We start from the raw sequence: 18,147 nt of genomic DNA, 5'->3' as shown, positions 1-18,147 counted from the left end.
GCTGTGAAAGGCAGCAAACACCTATAACTCGAGCTCTGGGGAGATAGACACTGTGACTTACTTGCCACTCCTATTATGGTATCATTGAGCTGCAGATTCAATCAGAGACCTTGTCAAAAAAAATAGGGTGGAGAATGCCTGGGAAGACACTGATACCAAGCTTCCCACACACAGAGAAAACATTTGACAGATTTGGATAGTCACAGGCCCATTCAGATAAAGGAGTGAACAGTGAGTGACTTTCAAAGGGAAAGTCTAAGGTAGTCTGGTTAGGTTCTTCACACCATCTTCAATCACGAAGCTCGTTATTGAGACTCAGCCTTGAGGAACTTATGTTTACATAAAGACCTTTAACAACACAAAAGGATTACAAGTCCAAGCCTGTCTTATTTACAGAGTGAGTTCAGGCCAATCTGGCCGCATAATAAAATCCTGTCCCAAAATAAGTAATATATAGCTTACCTCTAATTCATAGAACTCTGTGGTCTGTCCTTAGCACGATGTAAGAAGAATTACAAAGAAGGTTGGGATGAGCCAGTAAAAATGGCTTCACAAGTAAAGGCACCTGAAGCAAAACTTGACAGCCTGAGTTCAGTCCCTGAGCACGATGGTAGAGAAAAAGAACTACCTCCATCAGGTTGTTTTCTGACCTCTGTGTTTGAACAGTTGGACTATGAGGAAATGGATGCTTTGTCCCCAAAATCACAGGGGGCTGGGGTATGTGAACAGAACTTTGAGCCAACATAATTTACCTATACATGAAGCAGTCCTGTACTAGTAAATACATACATTTCCTATTCAAGTATAGTTTAAATTGGTACAGTTTTACATTGATATATTTGATGCATTGATGACTTATCTGTTATATATATATATATATATATATATATGTATATATATATATATATATATATATAATTATATTCTTTTCTCAAAAACAAAAAAATATCAGATTACATTATTCTTTCATTACAAGGTACTAAGAGAAGTTTCCTTATATCTGATTTAAAATTATAGAGGTTTGTTTAACTGTATATACTAAGGAATGGTTAAAGTGGTAAATTTATGGAGGTTTAAAACCACATATTTTTGAAAGGCTTCAATTATACTATTTTGTGTAAGCAGTGATCAGTAAAACCCTTAGCACAAAACTCTCACACAGCTTGCTAGGCCACAAATAAAAGTTGACATTCAGAGGACATGCAGGTGAGAATGACCGTGAAGGTCTGATCCTCCTGCCATAACCACTCAAGTTCTGGGATTACAGAAGTGAGTAACCCTGCCTGGCTCCTTATTTTTATTTTGTGATACCAGGCTCGTTCTCAGGGGTCTGAGTGTGATGTGCCATGTGGTCACTGTGCCATGGGGCTCATTCTGCCCCACCATGCAGTGTAAGAGGTAATTCTGCTTCCTTCTCCTGTTTCCCTTGACCCCATTTGTCATGGCTGTGTTTGTCTTACACATTGCTACATCTTTTACTTCACATAATCATTGTAAGAATTGTCCTGAAATCATGGTATAGACTTTATAGGTGTACATGCTGCATGAATGCCCTGGAGAGAAAAATGGTGTGGCCATTTATTAATTTTGTTTATCATATCCCTAAAGTTTTAAATATATTTTAATATTGCTACATATTGGATACATAAATAATTTTTGTACCAAAAAGTCAAGAACTTGGCATGGCAAAATTTTGACGTTGAATCGTGTTCAGGTTTCATTTTCTTCCTTCTTTTCTTCCTTCCTTCCTTCCTCCCTTCCTTCCTTCCTTCCCTTTTTTCTTTCTTTAAGATTGGGTCTCATGTCAGGTGGTAACAGTGCATCCCTTTAATCCCGACAGAGGCAGGTAGATCTTTGAGTTTGAGTCCACCCTTGTCTATAGAGAGAATTCCGGGATAGCCAGAGTTACACAGAAAAGCCCTGTCTCGAGGGAGAAAACAAAAAACAGAACAGAACAGAACAAAACAAAACAAAATGTGCAAGTCTCAAATAAAAATTAAAAAAAGACAGGGCTAGGCCACACATAGGTCTTACTAGCTTCAAATTCATTATGTAGCAAGCATGACTTTGAACTTCCGACTCCCTTCCTTCTATTTCCCTCTTAAGTGCTGGGATTAGAGGAATGTGCAACAACAACATAACCAGTTTTATATGGTGATGGATATCAAACTCAGGGCTTCAGTTTGCTAGGCAGACGTCCTACCAGTTGAGCCATCGCCCCAGCCCTAGTTAGGTTACTTTATTGGACAGTGTCCTAAAAAACAAAGTCTTTAAAAGTAATTACTGAGACAAAAGAATCTAGTCAAAATTACTAATTATCTAGATACTGTTCTATTGAGGCTGTTGCAAAGGAAACATTTGTGAGGAAAAAATAGTAAAAGACCATGACATGACCTTGTTTAGACTCTGATGTGATTCTTTCAAAGAAGTAGTCTGCCTTAGTTACCATAGTAACAGCACTGTACTAAGTGAACTTTGAAAATTGTTACAGTGCTTGTTTTTTTGTTGTTTTTTTTTTTCTGCTGCCTGATTTGTTAAGATGGAGGATTATGCATTAACTCTGCACCTAGAATCATTGTAGGTGAGGATTTAGGTAAGCTATTTAGAAAGATTAATCATGAGGGCCCAGGAGCGGCAGGACACCTGCCTGAGACACCACCGGAACCTGAAAGAAACAGACCGGATAAACAGTTCTCTGCACCCAAATCCCGTGGGAGGGAGAGCTAAACCTTCAGAGAGGCAGACAAGCCTGGGAAACCAGAAAAGACTGCTCCCTGCACACACATCTCGGACGCCAGAGGAAAAAGCCAAAGACCTTCTTGAACCCTGGTGCACTGAAGCTCCCAGAAGTGGCGGCACAGGTCTTCCTGGTTGCTGCCGCTGCAGAGAGCCCCTGGGCAGCACCCCACGAGCGAACCTGAGCATCAGGACCACAGGTAAGACCAAATTTTCTGCTGCAAGAAAGCTGCCTGGTGAACTCAAGACACAGGCCCACAGGAACAGCTGAAGACCTGTAGAGAGGAAAAACTACACGCCCGAAAGCAGAACACACTGTCCCCATAACTGACTGAAAGAGAGGAAAACAGGTCTACAGCACTCCTGACACACAGGCTTAGAGGACAGTCTAGCCACTGTCAGAAATAGCAGAACAAAGTAACACTAGAGATAATCTGATGGCGAGAGGCAAGCGCAGAAACCCAAGCAACAGAAACCAAGACTACATGCCATCATCGGAGCCCAATTCTCCCGCCAAAACAAACATGGAATATCCAAACACACCAGAAAAGCAAGATCTAGTTTCAAAATCATATTTGATCATGTTGCTGGAGGACTTCAAGAAAGACATGAACACACTTAGGGAAACACAGGAAAACATTAATAAACAAGTAGAAGCCTACAGAAAGGAATCTCAAAAATCCCTGAAAGAATTCCAGGAAAACACAATCAAACAGTTGAAGGAATTAAAAATGGAAATAGAAGCAATCAAGAAAGAACACATGGAAACAACCCTGGATATAGAAAACCAAAAGAAGAGACAAGGAGCTGTAGATACAAGCTTCACCAACAGAATACAAGAGATGGAAGAGAGAATCTCAGGAGCAGAAGATTCCATAGAAATCATTGACTCAACTGTCAAAGATAATGTAAAGCGGAAAAAGCTACTGGTCCAAAACATACAGGAAATCCAGGACTCAATGAGAAGATCAAACCTAAGGATAATAGGTATAGAAGAGAGTGAAGACTCCCAGCTCAAAGGACCAGTAAATATCTTCAACAAAATCATAGAAGAAAACTTCCCTAACCTAAAAAAAGAGATACCCATAGACATACAGGAAGCCTACAGGACTCCAAATAGATTGGACCAGAAAAGAAACACCTCCCGTCACATAATTGTCAAAACACCAAACGCACAAAATAAAGAAAGAATATTAAAAGCAGTAAGGGAAAAAGGTCAAGTAACATATAAAGGGAGACCTATCAGAATCACACCAGAATTCTCGCCAGAAACTATGAAGGCCAGAAGATCCTGGACTGATGTTATACAGACCCTAAGAGAACACAAATGCCAGCCCAGATTACTGTATCCAGCAAAACTCTCAATTAACATAGATGGAGAAACCAAGATATTCCATGACAAAACCAAATTTACACAATATCTTTCTACAAATCCAGCACTACAAAGGATAATAAATGGTAAAGCCCAACATAAGGAGGCAAGCTATACCCTAGAAGAAGCAAGAAACTAATCGTCTTGGCAACAAAACAAAGAGAATGAAAGCACACAAACATAACCTCACATCAAATATGAATATAACGGGAAGCAATAATCACTATTCCTTAATATCTCTCAATATCAATGGCCTCAACTCCCCAATAAAAAGACATAGATTAACAAACTGGATACGCAACGAGGACCCTGCATTCTGCTGCCTACAGGAAACACACCTCAGAGACAAAGACAGACACTACCTCAGAGTGAAAGGCTGGAAAACAACTTTCCAAGCAAATGGTCAGAAGAAGCAAGCTGGAGTAGCCATTCTAATATCAAATAAAATCAATTTCCAACTAAAAGTCATCAAAAAAGATAAGGAAGGACACTTCATATTCATCAAAGGAAAAATCAACCAAGATGAACTCTCAATCCTAAATATCTATGCCCCAAATACAAGGGCACCTACATATGTAAAAGAAACCTTACTAAAGCTCAAAACACACATTGCACCTCACACAATAATAGTGGGAGATTTCAACACCCCACTCTCATCAATGGACAGATCATGGAAACAGAAATTAAACAGTGATGTAGACAGACTAAGAGAAGTCATGAGCCAAATGGACTTAACGGATATTTATAGAACATTCTATCCTAAAGCAAAAGGATATACCTTCTTCTCAGCTCCTCATGGTACTTTCTCCAAAATTGACCATATAATTGGTCAAAAAACGGGCCTCAACAGGTACAGAAAGATAGAAATAATCCCATGCGTGCTATCGGACCACCACGGCCTAAAACTGGTCTTCAATAACAATAAGGGAAGAATACCCACATATACGTGGAAATTGAACAATGCTCTACTCAATGATAACCTGGTCAAGGAAGAAATAAAGAAAGAAATTAAAAACTTTTTAGAATTTAATGAAAATGAAGATACAACATACTCAAACTTATGGGACACAATGAAAGCTGTGCTAAGAGGAAAACTCATAGCGCTGAGTGCCTGCAGAAAGAAACAGGAAAGAGCATATGTCAGCAGCTTGACAGCACACCTAAAAGCTCTAGAACAAAAAGAAGCAAATACACCCAGGAGGAGTAGAAGGCAGGAAATAATCAAACTCAGAGCTGAAATCAACCAAGTAGAAACAAAAAGGACCATAGAAAGAATCAACAGAACCAAAAGTTGGTTCTTTGAGAAAATCAACAAGATAGATAAACCCTTAGCCAGACTAACAAGAAGACACAGAGAGTGCGTCCAAATTAACAAAATCAGAAATGAAAAGGGAGACATAACTACAGATTCAGAGGAAATTCAAAAAATCATCAGATCTTACTATTAAAAACCTATATTCAACAAAACTTGAAAATCTTCAGGAAATGGACAATTTCCTAGACAGATACCAGGTATCGAACTTAAATCAGGAACAGATAAACCAGTTAAACAACCCCATAACTCCTAAGGGAATAGAAGCAGTCATTAAAGGTCTCCCAACCAAAAAGAGCCCAGGTCCAGACGCGTTTAGTGCAGAATTCTATCAAACCTTCATAGAAGACCTCATACCAATATTATCCAAACTGTTCCACAAAATTGAAACAGATGGAGCCCTACCGAATTCCTTCTACGAAGCCACAATTACTCTTATACCTATACCACACAAAGACACAACAAAGAAACAGAACTTCAGACCAGTTTCCCTCATGAATATCAACGCTAAAAAACTCAATAAATATCTGGCAAACCGAATCCGAGAGCACATCAAAACAATCATCCACCATGATCAAGTAGGCTTCATCCCAGTTTTGCAGGGATGGTTTAATATACGGAAAACCATCGATGTGATCAATTATATAAAAAAACTGAAAGAACAAAACCAAATGATCATTTCATTAGATGCTGAGAAAGCATTTGACAAAATTCAACACCCCTTCATGATAAAAGTCCTGGAAAGAATAGGAATTCAAGGCCCATACCTAAACATAGTAAAAGCCATATACAGCAAACCAGTTGCTAACATTAAACTAAATGGAGAGAAACTTGAAGCAATCCAATTAAAATCAGGGACTAGACAAGGCTGCCCACTCTCTCCCTACTTATTCAATATAATTCTTGAAGTTCTAGACAGAGCAATCAGACAACAAAAGGAGATCAAGGGGATACAGATCGGAAAAGAAGAGGTCAAAATATCACTATTTGCAGATGACATGATAGTATATTTAAGTGATCCCAAAAGTTCCACCAGAAAACTACTAAAGCTGATAAACAACTTCAGCAAAGTGGCTGGTTATAAAATTAACTCAAATAAATCAGTTGCCTTCCTCTATACAAAAGAGAAACAAGCCGAGAAAGTAATTAGGGAAATGACACCCTTCATAATAGACCCAAATAATATAAAGTACCTCGGTGTGACTTTAACCAAGCAAGTAAAAGATCTGTACAATAAGAACTTCAAGACACTGAGGAAAGAAATTGAAGAAGACTTCAGAAGATGGAAAGATCTCCCATGCTCATGGATTGGCAGGATTAATATAGTAAAAATGGCCATTTTACCAAAAGCAATCTACAGATTCAATGCAATCCCCATCAAAATACCAATCCAATTCTTCAAAGAGTTAGACAGAACAATTTGCAAATTCATCTGGAATAACAAAAAACCCAGGATAGCTAAAGCTATTCTCAACAATAAAAGGACTTCAGGGGGAATCACTATCCCTGAACTCAAGCAGTATTACAGAGCAATAGTGATAAAAACTGCATGGTATTGGTACAGAGACAGACAGATAGGCCAATGGAATAGAATTGAAGACCCAGAAATGAACCCACACACCTATGGACACTTGATTTTTGACAAAGGAGCCAAAACCATCCAATGGAAAACGATAGCATTTTCAGCAAATGGTGCTGGTTCAACTGGAGAGCAACATGTAGAAGAATGCAGATCGAACCATCCTTATCACCCTGTACAAAGCTTAAGCCCAAGTGGATGAAGGACCTCCACATCAAACCAGACACACTCAAACTAATAGAAGAAAAAATAGGGAAGCATCTGGAACACATGAGCACTGGAAAAAATTTCCTGAACAAAACACCAATGGCTTATGCTCTAAGATCAAGAATCGACAAATAGGATCTAATAAAACGGCAAAGCTTCTGTAAGGCAAAGGACACTGTGGTTAGGACAAAACGGCAACCAACAGATTGGGAAAAGATCTTTACCAATCCTACAACAGATAGAGTCCTTATATCCAAAGTATACAAAGAACTCAAGAAGTTAGACCGCAGGGAAACAAATAACCCTACTAAAAAATGGGGTTCAGAGCTAAACAAAGAATTCACAGCTGAGGAATGCCGAATGGCTGAGAAACACCTAAAGAAATGTTCAACATCTTTAGTCATAAGGGAAATGCAAATCAAAACAACCCTGAGATTTCACCTCACACCAGTGAGAATGGCTAAGATCAAAAACTCAGGTGACAGCAGATGCTGGCGAGGATGTGGAGAAAGAGGAACACTCCTCCATTGTTGGTGGGATTGCAGACTGGTAAAACCATTCTGGAAATCAGTCTGGAGGTTCCTCAGAAAATTGGACATTGAACTGCCTGAGGATCCAGCTATACCACTCTTGGGCATATACCCAAAAGATGCCTCAACATATAAAAGAGACACGTGCTCCACTATGTTCATCGCAGCCTTATTTATAATAGCCAGAAAATGGAAAGAACCCAGATGCCCTTCAACAGAGGAATGGATACAGAAAATGTGGTACATCTACACAATTGAATATTACTCAGCTATCAAAATCAACGAGTTTATGAAATTCGTAGGCAAATGGTTGGAACTGGAAAATATCATCCTGAGTGAGCTAACCCAATACAGAAAGACGTACATGGTATGCACTCATTGATAAGTGGCTATTAGCCCAAATGCTTGAATTACCCTAGATCCCTAGAACAAACAAAACTCAAGACAGATGATCAAAATGTGAATGCTTCACTCCTTCTTTAAATGAGGAAAAAGAATACCCTTGGAAGGGAAGGGAGAGGCAAAGATTAAAACAGACACAGAAGGAATACCCATTCAGAGCCTGCCCCACATGTGGCCCATACATATACAGCCACCCAATTGGACAAGATGGATGAAGCAAAGAAGTGCAGACCGACAGGAGCCGGATGTAGATCGCTCCTGAGAGACACAGCCAGAATACAGCAAATATAGAGGCGAATGCCAGCAGCAAACCACTTAACTGAGAATAGGTCCTCCATTGAAGGAATCAGAGAAAGAACTGGAAGAGCTTGAAGGGGCTCGAGACCCCAAAAGTACAACAATGTCAAGCAACCAGAGCTTCCAGGGACTAAGGCACTACCTAAATACTATACATGGACTGACCCTAGACTCTGACCCCGTAGGTAGCAATGAATATCCTAGTAAGAGCACCAGTGGAAGGGGAAGCCCTGGGTCCTGCTAAGACTGAACCCACAGTGAACTAGACTATGGGAGGAGGGCGGCAAAGGGGGGAGGGTAGGGAGGGGGGCACCCATAAGGAAGGGGAGGGGGGAGGGGGACTTTTGCCCGGAAACCGGGAAAGGGAATAACACTTGAAATGTATATAAGAAATACTCAAGTTAATAAAAAAAAAAAAAAGAAAAGTAGGGAAATAAATACCACAAAACAAACAAACAAACAAAAAAAAAAATAAAGAAAATCAATGCCAACGAAACAGAGTTTTCTGGTACTATATGGATATTGAAAGATTGTACATGGATAGCCCTATGGCTCGAACTGCATATGTAGCAGAGACTGGTTTTGTTCGGCCCCAATGGAAGGAGATGCCCTTGGTCTAAATGAGGTTTTATTACCAATTCAAGGGAATGTCAAAATGCAGTAAGAGTGATTATACAAAAAAAGTAGGGGGACCGGTTAGGGATCTTATGGGCAGGAAACAGGGAAAGGCAAAAATATTTGAAATGTAAATATGGACAAATCAAATTAATAAAGCAAAAAAATGCTAAAAAATAAAAAAAAAATAAATAAGTTAAAGATAAAAAAACTGCCATTTAAACACATATTGACTGAGAAATCTAAGGGGTCACGATCAGGAGTCAGAGAAATATTATTGAAAAGACTGATATGATGAACTAGAAACATGTCTCACTCCCAAATACCAGTATCAGACACAAACTGAACTAAGGTTATCCAAATAATCGAGGAGTTTATTCTGAGTAAGGACATAATACTTGTCTTTCACTTCTTCCTTAGGACTTTTTTCTTTTGGGCAAAAAAATAAAAGCCATGAGCTCTAAGGAAAAGGACAGCCCCCTTCCCAACAAATGGCTTTTGTTATAAAGATATTAATGATATAAACTCCCTGACTTACAGGAATCACTAGAAGCAGGGAAGTCCAGATTCTTCTGACCGAGTCTGAACACCTGATCCCATATGTGGAAGGCTCAGATCAATTCTATCTCTTCAACTTACCTACTCAACTCCTACCAAAGACTCAGTGAAATTTTCCAGGGTCGACATATTTCTTCATTTTTTTTCTACCAAGACAGAAGGCCATCTTTGTTCTCCCCATCGCTGAGCTCTTCACCCTCTTTGTTCTCATTCCCAAATTGCTGTTTGCTCTGAACTAGAGGCCAATTAGTTAACCCTATAGGTATTGAAAGAATATCTGATAGGTATTTGCAGACACAACAAAACTTGTGACATCACAGGAGAAGGTAGGGCTCTCCAGGACACAAGTGATTTTTCAGGGAGGGCCTAATTATGATGTAACTGAGAATTGCCATGGCCTACTGCTGAGCAGCTTTCCTTACATTGCCAAGATTAGAGGGTGTCTTTTCCAGGAGTGTGTCGTTTGAAACAGTGGAAATCTTTACATACTCCATCTCCATAAAGAAAGAGACCTCTCTTTGCATCATTAGTGGTTACATGCTCTGAATGGTGAAAATTAGTTAGGGGCTTGGCATGGGTAGAAAAGAACTAGGAACTTGGAGTGGAGGAGAATCTTCTGGATAATAATTTTATTCACTGGACCATTCCTGTGAAAGACAATTCAATTTCCTAGGGGTTTTCTGTTTCTCAAAGGGCAGTATTCTCCCAACAGACCTTTAATTGAAAGAATATTGTATTACATTTTCTTACTGTACATTCCTTGATAGTGGACTTTACATATATTCCTGAATGTGTATTCAAAAATTCTGTTTTCCAGTTCAATTTTTTGCAATGATTTTGGCTTCAAAGAAGGCCCAGCTTTAGAGTGAATATAAGTTTAAAATTGTGTATCTACTTCAAATGATAAACTCCCAAATCCTCATTGTATCCAAAATTTTTCAGACATCAGTAAAGCAAAGGACAACATGGACTACAGAATGTGGTTCTGTAGTCCCATTAGATATCAGTTCTCAAAAATGTATCTTCCTGTGTTCCCATGGCCAGACTTGAGGGTTTTGGATGTTCTACCATGATCTTACTTCAGGCCAAACATAAGATACAGGAGGATGTACAGGGAGAGGAATGGCTTGAGGTCCAGTGAAACCTCAAGTTCAATAGGTTCATAAGAACAGGAGGTAGTCTATTTGGCATTGTCATTTGTGGATTCTACATTCTTGACAAAGTTATGCAGAATCCATGTTAACATTCCACCTACCCTCATAGTTGTAGGAGAAACCAAAAGTGTGTTTGTGTATATATATATATATATATGCCACCAAAACTAGAGAAGATTGATGAAGCTAAGAAGTGCATTCTGCCAGGAACCAGATGTAGATATTTCCTGAAAGACATATCTAGAGCCGGTCAACTACATACAAGAATGCTAGTGGCAAACAGTGTACTGAAAACAGACCTCTTGTTGGAAGATTTTGAAAAAGGATTACAAGAGCTGAAGGTGCTTTCAACACCATGAAAACAACAATGCCAAAAAACTAGATCTTTCTGGTACTAGACCAATATTCAAAGAATGTGCATTGACAGACCTATGGTTACAACTGCATATGTGGCTGAGGATGGCCTTGTTGTGCACCAATGGAAGGAGAAGCCCTTGGTCCTCCCTAGGATTCTCTCCTAGTTCAAGGGCATGCCAAGTGGACTTAAGGGGGATTAAAGGAAGGACTTAAGGGGGATTAGGGGAAGGGAACGGGTAGGGATCTTATGGGCAGGAAACTGGGAAAGGAAAAAAAAACATTTTAAATGTAAATATAGAAACATCCAGTTAAAAAAGCAATAAAATTTGCTAAAAAATAAAAAAAAAAAATGGAAGAAATTGAAGAAAAGAGAACTGCCAGATAATCACATCCATTAACTTGGAAATCTAGAGGATCACTGTCAGGGAAGGGTAGTAGAGTAATACTAGTGAAAGACTGAGATGGTGAAGTCTCAACTAGAAGCACTTCTCTCTCCCAGATATCAGTGTCAGACACAAACTGCACTATAGGAATCCAAAGCATGGTGCACTTTATACCGAGCTTAGGACACAATGCTTATATTTCCATTATTCCTTAGGACATTTTCTTCTGGGCAAAAAGAACAAAAGCCATGAGTTCTCAAGAAAACTATTGTACCCTTCCCAACACTCAGATTTGGGATAAACAAGTTAATGTTATAAACTCTCTGACATCCAGGAACCATAACAAGCAGGGAAGTCCAGCTGCTGAGAGGCTCCCAGCTCCTGATTCCCATATGAGGAAGGCTCTGATCAATGTTATCTTTTCATCAAACCAACTAAACCCTACACAAGATTCACTGAGCTTTACCATGGACAAGATATTTCTTCATTTTTTTTATACCAAGGCAGAAGGCCAGCTTCTTCTCCCCATCTCTGATATCTTCATCCTCTTTCTTCTCCCTCCCAAATGGCTGTTTGCTCTGAATCAAAGGCCATTTAGTAAACCCTAGAGGTAATGAATGAATATCTGAGAGGCAGTTGCTTTCACGACAACACCTGTAACATCACAGAAGAAGCTAGAGCCCTCCAGGATACAAGAGATTTTTCCAGGAGGTCCTAATGATGATGTCACTGAAACCTGCCATGGCCTACCTGCAAAACATCTTGAGCAGGTATGTTGACTGAAGGCAGCCGAAAAAAAAAAAAAACTAAATGAATGACATCGCAGTTGTGATGATCATTCATTAATTAGACCCGTTACCATAGAGATGTCTTATTCAGGGGAATGTATGGATGATAAAGCAGTAAATGGCCCTGAATTAAGAACCAGATGCCTGGTAAAGTTTCACGTTATTCACCCCCATGTTGTATGGGCCCTGAGCGAGAAGAGGGGGACTAGTGGGCAGGTTGTTGATTTTGCAGAGAATGGTAGAAATAGAAACCAATTGGGGTAGGTAATAGTATTATTGAAGAGAAAGGTTTATGACTTTTATGGTGTATGTCTGATAACACAAATATGTCCATAAATCATTATTTTAATGTTTTTGAGAATATTCATGTTAATATGCAATGAAGTTAAAGTTGGGTTTTATGTCTTAATTCATTAATTTAAATTACATTTTTATATGATAGGGGAATATATATTAATGTATGATATACATTAATTTTGTAATGTTCTAGATTATTTAATGTACAATATAAACCTGACGTCTGTCTTAGACATATCCTGCCATGCCGTTCAATGTAGGTAGTTATAATATACATTGTTACTGGCAATTCATAGAGTTCTGTGGACCCAAGACAGGTAGCCTGGTCAAGCTGAATTACCAGAAAACTGCCAATTGTTTCTGAAAGAATGATCTTTCCTTCTCCTGTTCACTACCAACCTGTGATTCAAGGTATCCATTTGATTCTTTTGCATGCTCACATCTTATTTATACTGTGAAGTCTCAGGTAGCAGGTCAGTATGATCATGGGTTTTAGGGACACTTGTTGGGAATCCAGGTCAGTGATCTTGTTACCTTCAGTCACAAGGCAGACATCTCTTTGATGTCCATAGTAGTAAGCCTAGCAGATCATAGGGGAATCCAAATATTCTCTTGGAGAGCCAAGACCTTCTCTAAATTCTTAATGTCCTTTACTCAGCAAAAAGGACAATTTTGTCTCTGTATTATAAAAAAGACATTTGGAGTATCCAAAGCATAATGTCTGTATATGTACAAGATGACAGGTTTCCCCTTTCCTTATTTGACATCCTGAGTCAGACTGATAAATCAGTTCTCTTCTCTGGGCCTAGGTACCTGGCCCTAAGGCTTCCGTGAAATAATTTCAATAACAGTAACTATTGAAGCTACTCGATACCTTGCTCAATGTTTAATGAAAATACTACCAACTGTGCTGACTATTGCATTAGAGTCTTTCTTGGGATGGGGTTTTGCAATAATCCATTAGGTCTGTCTAGATAAATTGGACCATTGTTGTTACCTTGGACAGTCAGTGATGAGCATCTGTGGGTCTACACCACACAACAGGGTAACAGGATTTATGTCAAGTGGGTCTTCTTAACTACACTCCAGGATGGTGCAGGAATAGTATCTGTAAGTGTGCAACAGGGACATATAGAAGCCAGGGTCTCATGAATACACTTGGGAGAAAATAGGGAGGCAAATTTTAAAACAGGGGCAGAAGGAACACCCATTCAGTGCCTGCCCCACATGTGGCCCATATATATACAGCCACCAAACTAGATAAGATGGATGAAGCAGCAAAGAAGTGCAGGCTGACAGGAACTGGATATAGATCTCTCCTGAGAGACACAGCCAGAATACAGGAAATGCATAGGCGACTGCCAGCAGCAAACCACTGAACTGAAAACGGGGCCCCAGTTGAAGGAATCAGAGAAAGCACTGAAAGAGATGGAATGGGCTCAAGACCCCATATGAACAACAATGCCAAACAACTAGAGCTCCCAGGGACTAAGCCAATACCTAAAGACTATACTTGGACTGACCCTGGCTTCAAACTCATAGGGACAATGAATAGCCTAGTAAGAGCACCAGTGGAAGGGAAAGCCCTTGATCCTGCCAAGACTGAACACCCAGTGAATGTTATTGTTGGGTGGAGGGTGGTAATTGGGGGTAGGTTGGCAAGGGGAACACAAATATAGAAAAGGAGGGGGAGGGGTTGGGGGATGTTAGCCCGGAAACCAGGAAGGGGAATAGCAATCGAAATGTAAATAAGAAATAATCAAGTTAATATAGATGAGAAAAATAATAGAAGCCAGATTGTGGTGTTCCTTGTAGAAAGGCTTCAACTCTCTTGTCTGATAGGAGTATAAAATGCTGACACAGAATTAACTACCTTGCTTCTTTCACAGAAGAAGGGCAGCTAATATAGCCTTTAGACAAGTGATCATTCCTGAGGCTACAAGGTCCAGTTGTTTAGAGAGATGCACACAAGGTGTTTTCACGGCCCTAAAATGTTCATGTAAATCCTTCATGCAGTGTCTTTTCATGTGTTTCGTGAAAAAAAAAAGATGGAAACATTCTGAGGAACCTTGAAATTCTAGGAGTTAAACCACAATGAACTATCAAGTATCAAACTCCATACCATCTGTCTCCACGCAGATTAGGTTCTAGTATCCCCATGTGTTCTGGGGTATCTAGGATTTGCTGTTTCTCCAAAACCCTGGTATCCAGGCAGAGCAATACCCACACACACAAATAATCTCTCAAACCTGTCTAGTACCTCCGGAGTTGAGAACAGTGGGATTACAGCAACCATTCTATGATACAGGTTCCTTTTGCCTCCCCCAGATTTTTGCCAATATTGTTGTCCTCCTAATATAGAAATGTGAACATTCCTAGCTCACCCTTGCTAGCTAAGTGATTATAACTCTTGGACCAGTGCCTCAGTGTCCCTTGTTCAATTATATTGAGCTTCAGGAGAGAGGAGGAGGTTATCTCTCTGTTGTAAGGGTGTCAACCTGTGAAACTTCTGAGGCCATCAACAGACAGGACTGAAGAATTTTGAAATCCATGAAAGAATAGGGTCTAAGGTATTTGCCCACTTTAACTCATTCTGAAATGGTCATTCAAATGTTAATTTTATCTCCTTTGCAAAAAGCACCTGAAGAATACATCTTCCAAGAACAAGAAAATCTACATACTTTACTGGAGATTCAGACTTCTGAGTGTATATGAGATCGGAACTATGGGGTTGGTAGTCTCTACCCTCTATTGCCAGTCCCTCATATCTTGGATAGTTCATATGATAAATAGCCCAGTTTCTTCTCAAGTAATGACAACAACTCCAGTGAGACTGTGAGGATATCACGATGCCCATCTCTTTCAGTTGGTAATATAGACTGTATCTCTCCCTTTGCTTCCAGTGTGTGCATTATTTAATCTACATATGCACAAATGATCTGGTTAGTTGAATAATTATGGGATTATGTTTTAGGGACAGGTATGGGAAGATAGATTCTCCCAATATACCTAGGATTCTTCACTACTAATCTGAAACTACAAGTGTGAGTTTTAGTCCAACTATCTTTTTAATACGTTTCAGGACTTTCACAAAGAAGATATTCTTTTGGTAAACAGAAAAAAGGTTAACTTTGTTAGTATATGTAAGTCGAACTGTGTCTAATTTTTCAAAAAGATGATGGTTGCTTTCTGTTTATGCAAGAGGCCTCTTGCCAGAAGGAAACAGGAAGAAGGGGGGCAATGAGACATGATTAATAACAGGTGAGTTATTATCCCCTTGCCTATGTCAATGGCATGTTTGCTGCTTCAGAGACATTAAGGGAGTTTTCCTTTTGCTACCGTGAATGGTACCTTTTGATCAGGTAATTGTCACAGTACATTATTGAAGACTGAATATGTAGATCCAGTGACCATTATGAAATCAATTGCTTTGTCACAATTTTAAGTTTTACTATAGATTCTTGGAGTACAGTAGCCTGGGTGCCATCACTGTCCTAACTGTAGGACTTGCTGTACCTTTTACTTCCAATTACAGCACTTATTTTCCAATGTTCACTTTATTTTCAAGAGGTATATTGGTCTTTCTCCATGGGTTGCTTGCTCGCTTCTAGCCCTTTTCATGTTTGTTTTAACAGACTTTATTATTATTCAGATTTACTCTTCTGCTTACCGCTTATGTCCTTTTTTTTTTTTTTTGAGTACATTTAGTTTATTGTAAAAAGTGATGGAGGGGGAGAAAATAAATGATACGAAATATTCATAATATTAACATATAAACGTTCCATTATTATTTCAATTTTGGTACATCCACATTGTTTATGTTGTCTACAATGACAACAAAGAAGCAAATTCACAAATCTAATAGCATTAGATATCAGCATTCAGCTTTCATATTCTACATGATCTTTGAAGAATCTGCTCCCATGCTCCTCAAAATCATTTTGTTCACTCCAGTCCCCTGAATGATGAGATCATTCATGGCAATTGTAACAACAGAAGAGTGAGACAAGAAGGAAAAAAAATGCATGACCCCTGTGTTATCCCTTACATCATTGTCCTGGACTCAACAACCTATCACATCCTTCAGCATTTACCATCCATATCAAGTCACACAACTACATTTGAAAGCTGAGGCTATACTTCCCATGTATAAGCAATGATGGCATATGACACAGCCCATCCTTCCATGTGAAAAACATGCAGGTTTACTCCTTTTCTGCATAAAATCACACTCAACAGTTCTTTCCTTAGCTTTTATTTGCCTATGAATTCTTGCTAGGAAAAGACATTAAACTACCACATTCAGCATGCTCCTTTGAGAATTTTGTCTTCCTCTGCAGAATGTTTAAGAAACCTTTTCTATCTTAAAAGTTTGGTCAATAAAATTGCCATTATTCCTTTCATTAAAAATCCCAGTCACCTATTCTTATTATTGTTTATTGCTATTTTTACTATTTTTATTAATACTTATTAGTATATACTTTAGAAGTAAGTCCTACCAAGCTCTTGAAGACTTTTATCCTAACAAGACTTAAAGCTATATGTTATACAACAAGCCATTCCAGGACTTAGCACCTTAAACTACTGAACACTTTCTGACAGCCTCGGGTACAAAGCAGGACAACAACTGTAATGTCTCTACCCCCGTTAGCTTCATCTGTTCTGAGGTCTGTTGCTAAAAGCAATCGGAAGGTCAGACAGGATGCAAGCAGAAGAAAAATAAACTTATTTATTTGACAAAGGAGATTCAGTGACAGTTATCAAAATAAAAACAAAGAAAAACCTGCTTATTTGGCTTCCCAACATAGAGTGGATGGAAAAAAATGCCTTTTAAAAAATATCATATATGTTTTTAACTTCTTTTTTTTAGCATGCCATTTCTTTTCTTTTCTTTTTTTTTATTAACTTGAGTATTTCTTATTTACATTTCCAGTGTTATTCCCTTTCCTGGTTTCCGGGCCAACATTCACCTAACTCCTCCCCTCCCCTTCTATATGGGTGTTCCACTCTCCATCCTCACCCCATTGCCGCCCTCCCCACAACAATCATATTCACTGGGGGTTCAGTCTTAGCAGGACCCAGGGCTTCCCCTTCCACTGGTGCTCTTACTAGGATATTCATTGCTACCTATGGGGTCAGAGTCCAGGGTCAGTCCATGTATAGTCTTTAGGTAGTGGCTTAGTCCCTGGAAGCTCTGGTTGCTTGGCATTGTTGTACTTTTGGGGTCTCGAGCCCCTTCAAGCTCTTCCAGTTCTTTCTCTGATTCCTTCAACGGGTGTCCTATTCTCAGTTCAGTGGTTTGCTGCTGACATTCTCCTCTGTATGTGCTGTATTCTGGCTGTGTCTCTCAGGAGCGATCTACATCCGCCTCCTGTCGGCCTGCACTTCTTTGCTTCATCCATCTTGTATAATTGGGTAGCTGTATATGTAAGGGCCACATGTAGGGCAGGCTCTGAATGGGTGTTCCTCCTGTGTCTGTTTTAATCTTTTCCTCTCTATTCCCTGCCAAGGGTATTCTTATTCACCTTTTAAAGAAGGAGTGTAGCATTCGCATTTTGAT

Source organism: Rattus norvegicus, assembly GCF_036323735.1.
Source record: "Rattus norvegicus strain BN/NHsdMcwi chromosome Y unlocalized genomic scaffold, GRCr8 chrY_unlocalized_3, whole genome shotgun sequence".
NCBI lineage: Eukaryota > Metazoa > Chordata > Mammalia > Rodentia > Muridae > Rattus > Rattus norvegicus.
The sequence above is the reverse complement of the archived record's forward strand: the minus strand, read 5'-3'. Positions refer to the sequence as shown.